Source organism: Ptiloglossa arizonensis, chromosome 5 (genome assembly GCF_051014685.1).
Source record: "Ptiloglossa arizonensis isolate GNS036 chromosome 5, iyPtiAriz1_principal, whole genome shotgun sequence".
Taxonomy (NCBI): Eukaryota; Metazoa; Arthropoda; class Insecta; order Hymenoptera; family Colletidae; genus Ptiloglossa; species Ptiloglossa arizonensis.
The window spans coordinates 12,229,814-12,242,838 of NC_135052.1; the positions used below are offsets into that span (position 1 = coordinate 12,229,814).

Sequence of the window (13,025 nt, forward strand, 5' to 3'; positions counted from 1 at the left end):
ACCAATTATATTTCGTCACTGTTTTAAATACTGTAAGCAGTGGAATATTTAATCAGAAGCAAAACTACTGATCACGATAGTGTGGGGTGTATACGCCCCACGTGGCCTGAATTCGAAGTAACCGAAACTTGGTCCTCCACGGAACGTGTTAAAGACTCACCTCGCGGATAAAATTACTCTCACTACGACACGACGAACACGAGATAAAAATCACGATCTATCGAAGATATTCCTCCCATCTTCGTGTAATCTTTTCCACGGAAACAGGAAACCTTGAAAACATACGCGTCAGGTAATTACACGGCTTCGCCTTGGTTATACCGTAAATATATTCCCCGGACATCGATTATAATTGTTAATAAATATTTCGTGCATCGATAATCGGTCGTCATTACGTTTTAAACGCCGTTCTCTGACCCATTTACGGCTCGTATTCTATACTCGGTCTATCATTTGTACGCGCAGAGAACTTTTACGGATAAACTAATTAACATTATTTACGACTCGGAGTTAATAGTTTCTTTCGGTGTGATAACTTCGAAAAATACGAACAAAAGTGTTTACTTTAAGCACAAGTAGGTTAATAAGCAAATAGAATAACGGATATTGACCATATAGTATACACACACACATATATATATATAGGGTGTCCCACAAACAAAACTGGGTCAGCCAGTACCATTGAAACAATTTGCAATAATACGAAAATATTGTAATTTTCCTATTTTTCTATAGATTCTACGACAAAACCTGACGATACCCTTTCGCGAATCGATGCAGTTGTACTCTTTCTCATTACGAAAAAAAAAAAAAGAACATTTACAATTTCCATTTCAATTAAGATCTAATCGAGTTGTTGGAAGAATGGCGAGGCAGGCATCGCTGGAAATACCGAGCGACACCCATTATTGCGAGCACCGACAAAAGGAAGATACGATGTCGCCCATGTGATGAAGTTCCAGTAGTACGAACCTAGCTATCGCGTGGCACTAGTTCCCGAAGCGTCTTTGCGATTCAAGCGGCTGCTGAAACGTGTTTCACGACCCACTCACGTGCGAGTGCACGCGAGACTCGATTAACTTTTCATTTACCGAACAACCGAGCCACACAGAAGCATCGAATATCGAGTACTCGACGGCGTATTAAGAATCGTTCGATTTATAAACCTTCCCGGTTACCATTGATGAACATCGGTCGGTTAATCCATCGAACAAGTCCAAACGTTTGCACAAAATACGAAAACAACGGAAACCCGACAACGTTTGCGATCTACGCGGGATCACGCGTTCCCTTCTCGAAACTTTCGAAGCAATTTCTATCGATTTTTCACGACGTACGTAATTTTGGAGTACGTACGTACGTATGTACTCCAAAATACGGAACGACGACACGATCCGTCGTTGGAACGATCGAGACGACGATATCGATATCTCGCGATTTAAACAGTTTAATCCGGTAACGATACGTATAAACATTTAAAGATTACGATGATTTACGCCAATCAAGAAACTTGGCAGACATTCGCGTCAAGTGTCTGCGCCCGTGAAGAGTGCCAAAGTACCAACAGACGAGACAGTGAGGCGACATGCATCAACCATTTTGGGTCCATTCAATCAATACCCCCCCACCGCCCCCATCTTACGCACATTTTACAAAGTTTAATTTATATTTGTCGAGCACCGGGGTAAAAGCAACATGTTTTCACAGAAATACTCTTAGCTTACAATTTATCGGATTATACAGTCGGGCCGAAAGAAGTCGAATAATATTTTCAGAGCCTGTGATACACTGAACATAGAGCAGACACAATATCGACAACAGTGGCAAGCGATACTATAAAAGTAGACATTACGAATCTCCTAATAATATTATTAAGTATTTTTAACTTCTAAATAATATTATAAGATACTTGTGTCCTGTGGTAATAGTGCAACGGTGGGAATTATAGAACGTGTAATTTATTTTTACACCGGTAATTCAATTATCACTTTTCAGTTACGGGTATCACGGTTGTATTGTTTGCATTTGTAATAGCGGTATTAATAGTCCCAAATACTATACAGTGCGATCGCGACACTGTAATAATAGGTAGTACGGTATCGTGGCAATAACATGCCGGTGAGTGTAATAGTAGAAAAGTAGCATAACGATATATTCGCAGTATGTGTAAATAGAACTGTACCGACTACGAGGAACTACAGTCAAAGTGTTTCCTACATTACTAACATTGGGTACACACTCCGGAATTATTCATGAACGTGATTACCTCATCAGTTTGTACACTCGATTAGTTTCGGTTCGATAATTTTAAAATGGTAAATGTAACGTTGTAAAACGGCACGGAGGACTTCGTCATCGAAAAATTTGTATCGCACGACCATTGACCTTTTCCTCGACCACGAAACACTTCACAGCTGTGAATCATCGTGTTTGCTATTCTAAATGACTATTAGTCCTATCGCGTTTGTCAATCGACCCACGCGCGATTTAATGCGTTCTGGATAAACATCGACGTTTTCGACCACGTATTTATCTATTGTAATCGTTTCCCGCGTTACGAGTTTCTTTCATTTTATTTTTTCATTTTGCAAAGACGACCGACCCAACACCGAACGAAAATACTTGAAATCCACTGTCGATACGGAATCGAGAGCAATCGCGTTGAAGTGCATCAAAGATCAATGGCAGAAATACGGACGCCACGTTTTCGTAAATTTTCGCATAAAATCTCGAATAACCATGTCCCGAGCATTTCATGGAATAATTCCCGTGGTATCATCTCTGACCTATTTGCCGAGGTGGACTTTTACGATCGTGGGATTTAAAGATGAAGAAATATGAAAAATGAAGGATCCGGCATGACGATAACTGTCGGTTGCACGCGCAAACTTACGAATAGAAAAGTTTCGAATAAAAGCAAAGGAACCCCTTCTGTCGCCGATATACATTCCCGTACAAAAGTGGCTTACAGCCAAAGCGAAAACGATATTTCATTTCGATGGAATCTCGAAACTTTCGAACCATTTGCCTCGCTGGCTGAAAAGAGACGACACTGTGTACGTGCATTAACCAAATAGCATTTCGAACGTCGATAATGTACAATGAGCTCATCGTCCGAAAAGAAGATTACGAATTATATTTAATCGAACCGGGCAAAAATATCGGCGAAGAAAAGGTCCGAGTTTCCGTTTGTTCCATGGAGGAACTCCGGACGGAACACCGATGTCGACTTTTTAATCGTACTCCAATCGAACAATTAAAAATAAAATTCTTGCGTCGGTAATTCTTCCCGTGCTCCATTTTTTTTTTTTTTTTTCAATAGACCTTTAGTGACTTGATTCTTGTACGTCGGGACCATTGACGGAGTCTCTAAAAGAGGGGAGAGATTTTTAACCGACGAAGAAGTCACTGATGCGATGAAAAATTGCTTAAAGGCGCCGCCGATAAACTTGTTTCCCGACAGAATCAAGAAACTTGAGAAACTATAGGCAAAGCACGTTACAGCCGACAGAGATCACACACAAAAGCGCTATAATGTATCGTTGCGACAAACGTAAATACTGCGAAAGAAAAGACACGCTGAATCTACTCAATTTTCATCGTGAATGTTTGCCAGTGATTGTTCCAACGATTGAATTAATTAAAAAACGAAAAAAAAAAAAAAAGAAAAAGAAAAAATACAAAGAAAAGTATACCTGTCGATTATTCAACTTCGAATGTGAACGCCGTCTCCAGAAGGAAAAAACTATTAAAAAATCCCCACGGAACAAGTCCTTTCACAGTATCGACCAATTTCGCACTACACTTCCTCACGCCACCGAAAAGGTTTCTCATAGAGTACGACCAAACTGACCGCCTCTCCAGAGCGCACGACAGGCACACGCACACTCGTAGTTGCCGAAAAAGCGGGTTTCCAGGGAACGCGAAACGCGAAACGCGAAACGCGCGCGAGCCGCCGACCGTGCGTTAAAATAACCTCGACGTCCTGTTAACAGGAAGACAACGATATATCCGGCGGCGAGGATTCGCCGCGGAAGAAGGAAAACCACCGGCGCGACGGGCTAACGATGCACCACGGACGGGCTAGGTAAAGTTTCGCCTCGAAAAAGTTAATCGTCGGCCCGCTGCTTTATTTCTGGACGCGGCGCACGCTCGGCCAGTTTCACACACGTGTCTAGTTATTTTTAATCCACCATGATGCGTACCAGCCGCACGAGAGTGTCCGCGCCGGGAACTAGGATATACTTCCTGGTAAAATTTTGCTCCGTACACTTTGAGATACGTGTGTACACGCGTACGTGTATCGTAAGGAGGCGCACACCACCAGGAACGCTCTCTTGTCTCGATGGGAATACCTCGCGCGATAACCGTGCTCGAGAAACCATGAACGCAACTTTTCCGTACACTAACCGATAATTATAACCTATAAAGATGACGAGAGAACCTATCGTGAATCGCGGCTGCTGTCAATCACGGAAATTAACGCGCACGCGTGCCGCGACGCGATCTTTTTCTCAATCGCTGCGATTTCTCAGAGCAAAGGTTATCTCGTCGGGTCTAACTGGATAAACTTCCGGAGCGACATTTTTGTCGAGAGAGAGAGAGAGAGAGAGAGAGAGAGAGAGAGAGAGAGAGAGAGAGAAGAGGAATGTACAGCAGATCGATATATTCGCGGCACGTGCACTCGTCTCGATCGATTCCATCACGAGACTCGTCAATTACAACCTAAAATAAGATTAGGAGAACTGTCGGTGACAGTTGTATGGAATTACCGCACACGTGTAAGTACGTATATACAGATATGTGGCACGAGACTTGAATTATTTCAATCTTTAAATCTCGGTTACGTGTGTCACGTGATATAGACCGATACTCGGTGCCCTTTGTGTCGAAGTAGCCGAAAAGTATCGCTAGAGGCACGACCAAATCCGCGTACAGTACGAAGAATCACAGGAAAACATAGTGGTTCGGTTTCGTTGTGAATTCGATCTAAATTCCAAATCCTTCGAGACGCAGACGTCTCGTACAAAACGGACATACGACGAAATGGAATCGAAGGGGGAATAAGTCGAAAAGCGCTCGAACGTCGAAGTGTCTGGGAAAAAATCGACAGATATTTGTTCGAATCGGAAGGAAGTATTCCTCTTGGGGATCGTTCGCCTTGGAACGAAGTCACATCGGCGAAAAGAACTGATCCGGAATGGGGATGACGACACAACGTGTACACAATTCGCGAAGAATTCTAGCACCGGTGGCCTCGGTTATTGCCTTTTCTTTTTGAGAAAATAAATTCCTGGAATGATAAAGTTAGCGTAAACGTGGGCAGTATTTTCATGCGAATTCGCGATTCTATCGTCTCGGGGCGGGTTTATAAAAATCGTTCGCGTAACCTGGTTTTACTACCCTGTTCTTAAGAAACCACTTTCAGGAAACAATAAATTTGTCGAAAACATGGCACCTGCTTTCTCTTCTCTTGTGTTCCGAGCGCGGTGGAAATAGAAAAATTTCAACACCGAGATACCAACGATTAAGAACAATTACGAAATAAAAAAAAAAAAGAAAAAAAAAAACAATTTTTCGCATCCATTTATAACCTGAAATTAACGAACCGTTAAACGTTTCAGAAGCGAGACAAAGAAGCTTGCAAATTACCACGTGATCTTTCCACATCGATTCACTGTAAATTCGTTTCAGTTTTCTTTCCCGTTACATCCTCTACATTTTCTCCCCTTGATTTCCTATCACGAATCACACAACACAGCTACGTAATTCTTTTTACACGCGCACGCCTCTGTCGCTAATATAGGTCGATAGGTCGATATACTCATGGCTACCGTTTAACCTTTCATCGAAAAGACGTACAAAACCGTGGCCGAATATCGACCAACCCTAAACAATTTTTCGCATCGGAATCGCAGATTCCCCCTTATTTATCGGGTAAACATCCATCTGCGTGCAAGTACACAGTTTTTAAGGATTGGCGAAAATATAATACATTGAAACTTATAAACCACCCGAGTCTCTAACGATGATAACCTACATACCTCGTGTATCCAACCTCCCGAACCCCCATCCTGATAACACCGCGTCGAAAGATTGACTAACGTTGCTAAAAATCATGCGTCCCGGTTTATTAGTGGATTTGGGCCAAATCGGTAACCCGAACGACACGCAATACCCTCGTAAGCGAGTGATGTGTAAAAGGGGGAGAGGGGACGAGGAGGGGGAGGTGGTGGTGGTGTCGGCGGCAGGGGGCGTGGGGGGAATGGGAATAGCAGACGAGAGGAGGAGGAGGAGGTGCCCTAAAACTAACACGTTTTCCAAAACGGGGCAACGGGTGACGACCAGCCACCGCGATTTCCACGTGCGTAATTAGTTTTGACGGGCTATCGATCGCGGCTGGTTTCGTCAGCGCGAGTAAGTGTCAAAGGTTGAGTACACTTCCTTGCAAGTGAGTCTAGGTCAACCGTATTGGGTCGATACTATGAAAGCAGGACAAAGAGGAGGACGGAAAGCGGTCGTGCGAGACACAGAGACAGAGGGAGAGAGAAAGAGCCTTCGATGTATTTCAGGACAAAGCGAATCGGGGAGCAAAGGCGTGCGCCCGCGGCTCGTGGTGGGGAGAAGGCGACGCGGCCTGTGGGGGGTAGGAATTTTATGCACGATTATTTCGACGAGAATGACCGAGTTAAAGGGACGGAGACTACTCGGGTCGGACTAATCACGACCCTTTCCACTGTGGTGAACCGGCCGGCAGTTTGTCTCGCTATCGACCTCGATTCATTGGGAATAACGTTACGAAAAACCGACCGGTTCGCATTGTTTTTTTTCCTTTTCTTTTCCAAAATACAACGAACAAGGTCCCGGATCGATGATACGTGTACTTATGCACAAGGGAGGCGAGGTCTCGAGTAACTCGAGATCGCGTACCGTGGAAAATAAATTGTTCCTCTCCGCAAAAAATGATCAACGACCGTTCGTTCGTTCGTTCGCTTGCTTGTTCAACGGTTCGCGTTCGCGCGCGCACGCTCGCGCACACGCAGTCAACGCGAGGTTTCGTTTAACCTCGGTTCCCCCGGTTTTGTAATTCGAGCCCGCGCCTCGGTTCCGTTTACCTCCGAATCATCGAGGCCCCTCTGTAACATTTCCTCCTAGATTCGCCCAGCTTCTGCTTCCTATCCGCGCCCGCCACCCGCCCTTTACGTAACTCGCGAGACAAGAACGCGATAAAATTCGACAATCGAGGTCACGACCAAACCGGCGATGCCGGTGGTGGTGAGCGAGATACACTACAGGGTGTACAATTCGAACGTCTCGAAAAGACTCGCACTTCGTACACTTTCCTGGTCACTGGTAGACGCACAAGGGGATCAACGACGAAGAGAGAACAACTGGAAGCGCATCGACGGACGCACATGTTCCGAGGGACGCGACGATGATAGGACAAAGCTCTACGGGATCATGAGAGCCTGCCCTCATCCCCTCCCCTCCCCTCCCCAAAGACATTGTACCGTAACCATTCGCGAATACGCCCGTCTACGCGGGATCATTGGGGTGGCTTGTTCTCGTCAAGAAGGGTGGACAAGACGAGACCAGCGAGCGTGGAAGAAAAGGCACGCAGACAGGCGGGCAACAATGCGGGAGAGAACGCGGCGCGAGCAAAAGCTGCGCGCGAGTCCGCGCGATATAATGCGCCTGCCCGATCCCGGGACACGAGGTGTAGGAGAGAGCGTACAAGGAGAGCGAGTCTCTTTTTCTCGCTCTGTCCCTCTCGGGATCTGGCAGGCTGGCTGGCACTCCCGAAATAATGTTCAACCGCGAACAGGCGAGCAAAAGTGGGAGACCGAGGAGCGCCGGAGGGGCGGCCGTATAGGAGTGGGGGTAACTGTAGCGGGGAAACGGGGGGGGACACGGGCAAGAGCAACCGTTCTCTCGGGGGGTAGGTAGGTCGAGGAAGAGAAGAGGTACACGAGGAAGAAACCGAAGGACGAGAGAGCGTGCGCCCGTGCCGACCGACGGTTACATAATTCTCGCGTAACGTCTTTACCGTGTGCGCGATCCGTGCGCACGACGTTCGCCCGGTCTGGACGCACCGCGCGCATCGTGCGTATTCGAAAAGCCCTGGGATGGGGTGGCAGCTTGCTACACAGGGGGAACAGGAGCCGCATGAAACCGTAACCGAAACCAACGAATGGATAGAGACGGAGGGAGCGTGAGCGAGAGAGAAATAATTCGAAACGTAGGCGTCTAACGGGCGGCGCGTGTATCGCGCGTAAGAGAGAGAGAGAGGGGGGGAGACACGGTCGAGATACGATCTCGTAAGTAGAAATATATAGACGAAGATTCACGTGCGTGTATGCATATACGCGGGTAGGTGGACGATGGGTGGTCGTGGGGTGAGAGGGAGCTGCGGAGGTTGGTATTGGGTGGGCATGAACAGAAGGGGGCGGGGTAGGGGAGCTATTTGCGTGTGTCCGGAATGGCGAATCAATTGGTCGAGGGTGGACGGGCAATACTCACCGCGGATGGTCTGCAAGATGTCTCGGTGTCTTCGAGGTGGCAAGAGAGAGAAATTTGATGTCACATACGCCGCTTCATCAGGCCACTGCGCGCCGTTTATACCACTCTGCTTAGCGCTTGGCGCTTGCCACTAAAAATATACTCACTTGCCGTGTATGCCCCCGCTTCACGTCTTGTACCGTGACCGACACATTTATTCGCGCTTTCGGAGCACTCGTACTTGCAACCACGAACAACGACGAATCGCTCGATTCCCTGGATCGTGTCACGGACGCCCGCCCGCCCGCTCGGTGTTGCCGGCTGCCGCCGCTTGTCGCCGCTGCTGCCTGGACGACGGAGGAGGACTGCCAAAAAAACGATCCTCGGATCTCTAGCTCGCGTTGCGCTCCTCTCGGTCTGTACGCACCGTTCTTTTTCAACGAAAAAAAAACAAAAAAAAAGAAAAGAAGCAAGAGAGGCCCACCGGAGTGAAAGGAACCAGCAGCCTCCGCGCGCCTTAAACTCTGTTTCGCTTCCGCGCGCGCGAACCGTAAACCGCACGACGAACGAGACGACCCCGCGCGAAGCGACGCACGAAAATACACGCGACCCCCGAGTAGAGAGGTTTCGTTCGGAACCGAGATAACGTACTGAGAGAATCCAGCCAGCAAGGAGCGCGTAGTAAGAGAGGTACGTATAACACTGTGGGGGGTTGGGTGTGTGTACGTGTCTATGTATATATATACATATATATTTATATATATGTGTATATATATATATGTATGTATATACGTACGTACGTATATATGTACGTGTGTACGAGAGAGACAAGGGGAGGGGGAGAGTGAGAGAGAGTTTCGCGAGGAAGAAAACAGGGACACGAGGGGGGAAAAAGAAGAGTCCGAAGAGAAAAAGGACTCGGTTGAACGGGCTCGAGGGAACGCGTAAGAATGGTGGTGCAGCGACGTCTACGAGGAAACGCACGGGAAGAAACCGAGGAGAGGACGAAATCGCTACTTCTCTTACTCTTTCTCCGCGAGGCGCCGCGTCGCGACGCGCCGCGCATGCACTACTATGCCGACGACCGTTGGAAAATCACTTCTCCTCCCTTCTACCCTCTCCCTCTCTTTCTACCTCCCTCCCCACCACCGCCAGCTGCCTATCCACCTTCCCCCAACCCCCTACTCGCCGCTTCTCTCAAACTCGGAGAACACCTATACCCCCGGGCACACTCGGTTTGTCGCGTCCCTACGGTACAGGTATGTCGGTATCTTTAGAAGCGGCGAGGACACCGTTCCGCGGCACGGATTCTCCCCCCGTATCCTTCGGCGCCCGCGTGTCCACGCGTCCCTCGTACAATCTCTTCAACGAGTCACCCTAAGAGCCGCGAAACGCATTGTCCTCCTAACCTATCGTGCGCGCACACACACTACGTAAACGCACGCGATCCCCGCGCGCAACGCTCCTACGCGATATCTCGACCCCGTGAACCGATCTTACGTCGTATTACGGAGCCGTGCGCGAACAGTCGGACGTAACGCTATGTTGCGCCTTTTTGGCGCGCGAGACCTTCTGAAAAGCAACCCTTACCCGACGGCGCCCAACCCGTTACGCTCGGCGTGTTGCACGCGTCTGGGCACGGCCAAACGGTGGCCACGAACTCGAGTTGAGACACCTAAAGCCACACTTACGTTTGCAAATCTTACACGGTGAAAAATCATCGCGAAATATCGAGCCAGAGCAAAGAGGTTTCGGTAAAATCAAGTCGTAGGAACCTCGATCACGGTTTTTACGCATCGATGGAAAAATGAACGCACACCCATATGGCGCGAATAAACGTAACACCTCTATCGTTCTGATTTTTTTCGTACCGATGAAATTGTTACAATTCGGAGTTAGCCCGACGAAAAATGGAGAGATTCTTTTCGGGTTTTCAAGTTTGAAAAAATTTCAAAATTTTTCGCAGCTTTATATCGAGACTTAAAATTGAATTTCGACTCTGTCCAAGAATGACTCGGTACTTACGAAACTTCCGTTGTTAAATGCAATTGACTCGAAAAATGTTTCATCGACTGTTTTACCCGATACGTTTATTTATTCGTTGGTAGAGAAGAGAAATGCTCGATAAAGGGTCAGCGATGTCGCTGACGGAGACATTTATTTTGCTCGAAGCATGCAGCGTGTTTCGATTAATTTCAAGTTAGAACTGCACGAATCATTTGTATTTTCCACATTTTTCTTTCGCTAACTTTGTTCCAGTCGTTCACTCTTCGACAATCGTTACAATGCGTCGAAGACCTTAACGCGATAGAAATTACAACAATCGTGGGATTGACTCGACCGTGCCTAGAAGTGCGTTAACAGAGGCTAAATAGAGGAAAACGATTGGAAAAAAGCAACGTAGGCGAATATTCATAGGTTATCAATGAACGCGCGAAGATCTGCTTGCCTATCGTAAAGACACTGTCGCGGACAGTGCACAGCATCTCGGTTTAAGATGGAAGAGAACTCTGTCGGTTGGATAACAGAGCCGCCAATAATCGTTACCACCGTGCAATACGCTCCGTCTATCGGTATTGCTCGTCTCTATTCGTCAAAAAAATAACAAGCAACAAGCGAGAATGTGGCTTTGGATAGCTCAAGATCGGTGCTCGCGTTCGAACGCATCCTAACGGACTCGATTCGTGAGACAGGAAGATGAAAAAAGATAAAAAAAGATTTAAAAAAAAAAAAGAAAAAGATCGAGAGAAAATAAGACGCGTCTCTTCCTCCGTTTCTGGTGGATGGTTCGAATATCGAATCGATTCGAGACGATTCACCGATACTTTTTCTTCGTTTCATACAGAGACCAAGCGACCCGGACTTATCGCATGTTATCAGTGACTAGTGAGCCGCGCGACATCCGCGCATCGACGAGTCTCGTTTGCGTGCGCGCGCACGCAAGCGTGCTTCCGTTTTACGGATAACGTTCGGTGGCCTCGTGTCCGTTTGCGTACGAAGCCCATGTATCGGATACAGACTCCTCCCTCTAACGTCCTCTCTTTCTATGTGTACCCTAGTGTACCCACCGTGTACTGTTGCGAGCTGAGGAGAATAACTCTGGAAAAAAAGTGGGTTTTATCGGTCAGAATCTTGACCCCCCCTCGTGTACGCGAGCGACCGACCGACCGAACGAAATCCACCCCGGACTTCTTGTTTATCGGGCGGTATTCGATAAACGTAAACAATTACGTCCGTACGGGCACGTCTAGGATATACAGAAACGCATACCACAGGCGGATTCGAAAAGCGTTCCCCTTACCTCATGGTACCCATCGCGACCATTCTTGTCAGCTCTCAACAGTACTGGATCGCGCGCGCGTAACTTTTATTGCTCTTTCTCTGGTTTGTAAATGTTTCGAAGGTGTACGTACGTGTGTAGTGTTAAAAAGGTGAGAGACCGAGAGAGAAATATATATATATATATATATATATATATATATATATGTATATATGTGTGTATATATACGTATGTATATATATATATATGTATATATGTGTGCATATATACGTATGTATATATATATATATATATATATATATATATATATAACGAAGGAGTGAAGAGACACGGATAAAGAATGCGCGCGAGACAGGGAGAGACCGAAGTCCTTCGTGCGCACGAATTCGGTGCAACTCACTGCACGGTCCGTACGGTACTACGGTCTCCGTTCGACTGCCGTGCCTAAACTATTCGAGACATTCCGAGTCCGTGCGCATGTGCACTGCCTCGCCTCGAACACCCAACCCTCTAACATACTACCCCCGTTTTCTATCGCCTTCCTTTTACTTCTTCCATCCTCTTTGTACTATTTTCATTTTTTTCCATTCACATTGCATCCTCCCTTTCTATCGTACGTTATCGTTTTTAACCCGAAATTATCGTGCGACTTGAATCGCTTTTTCAGATTATCCGCCGAACGTTCGTACCTACTCGCTGCCTCGTGATCAAATGCGTTTTTCCTGTAATCTTTATCGCATGTTTATGTGCGTCCTCTAGGCCAGTGATGCTTCACCCCTGTCCCTCCTTACGCGGAAGGGACCGTACGCGCATACTCGAAGAAACGTCAAAAACCTTAAAAACCTTCCGGTGCGAAACGATCCCACGATTCAGCTCTTAGATATTTCTTAATAACTCTTCGAGCTTCCGAGGCGACTAGTTTCGCGATATTTTAACGCTGACCGAGAAAATACCTCCGACATCGCGGAATTAAGTTCTCGAAGTCCCTGACCCGTATATGAGCTTCGTGGTTGATTTCTTGCATACCGCTATTTCAATATCTTAGTAGTCTTTCCGCAAAATTTTCTCACTCCACGTCCGTTATTTCTCACGATCGTCTCTCTTCGACCCGGCGAATCGACATTGTCGACGTTATCGATGTTGATTCGTTAAACTTCACAATTCTTCACGTGGAAATTTTTTTGGGAACAAAAAAAATGGTTGATAATTTATGTTGATTTTTTTTAAGCTACTAGACGTCGAGATG

The 13,025-nt window shown here is 46.8% G+C and overlaps 1 protein-coding gene across 16 annotated transcripts in view; it reads right to left on the reverse strand.

Annotated features, from left to right (window-relative positions):
- Nucleotides 1–13,025, reverse strand: part of Pmca (plasma membrane calcium-transporting ATPase 3) — a 93,340-nt gene that overhangs the window by 77,055 nt on the left and 3,260 nt on the right. For 5 of the 16 annotated variants that reach the window (XR_012992167.1, XM_076311986.1, XM_076311987.1 and 2 more), the window contains exon 1: nt 8,521–8,794. The exons of 1 other annotated variant lie outside the window; for it this stretch is intronic. The gene's annotated coding sequence lies outside the window, so the exon portion shown is untranslated. Of the gene's footprint in view, nt 1–3,695; nt 3,947–4,205; nt 4,417–6,044; nt 6,060–8,520; nt 8,800–13,025 lie in introns of those variants that run through there. 10 more of the 16 variants (XM_076311983.1, XM_076311981.1, XM_076311982.1 and 7 more) reach the window with 7 other exon arrangements.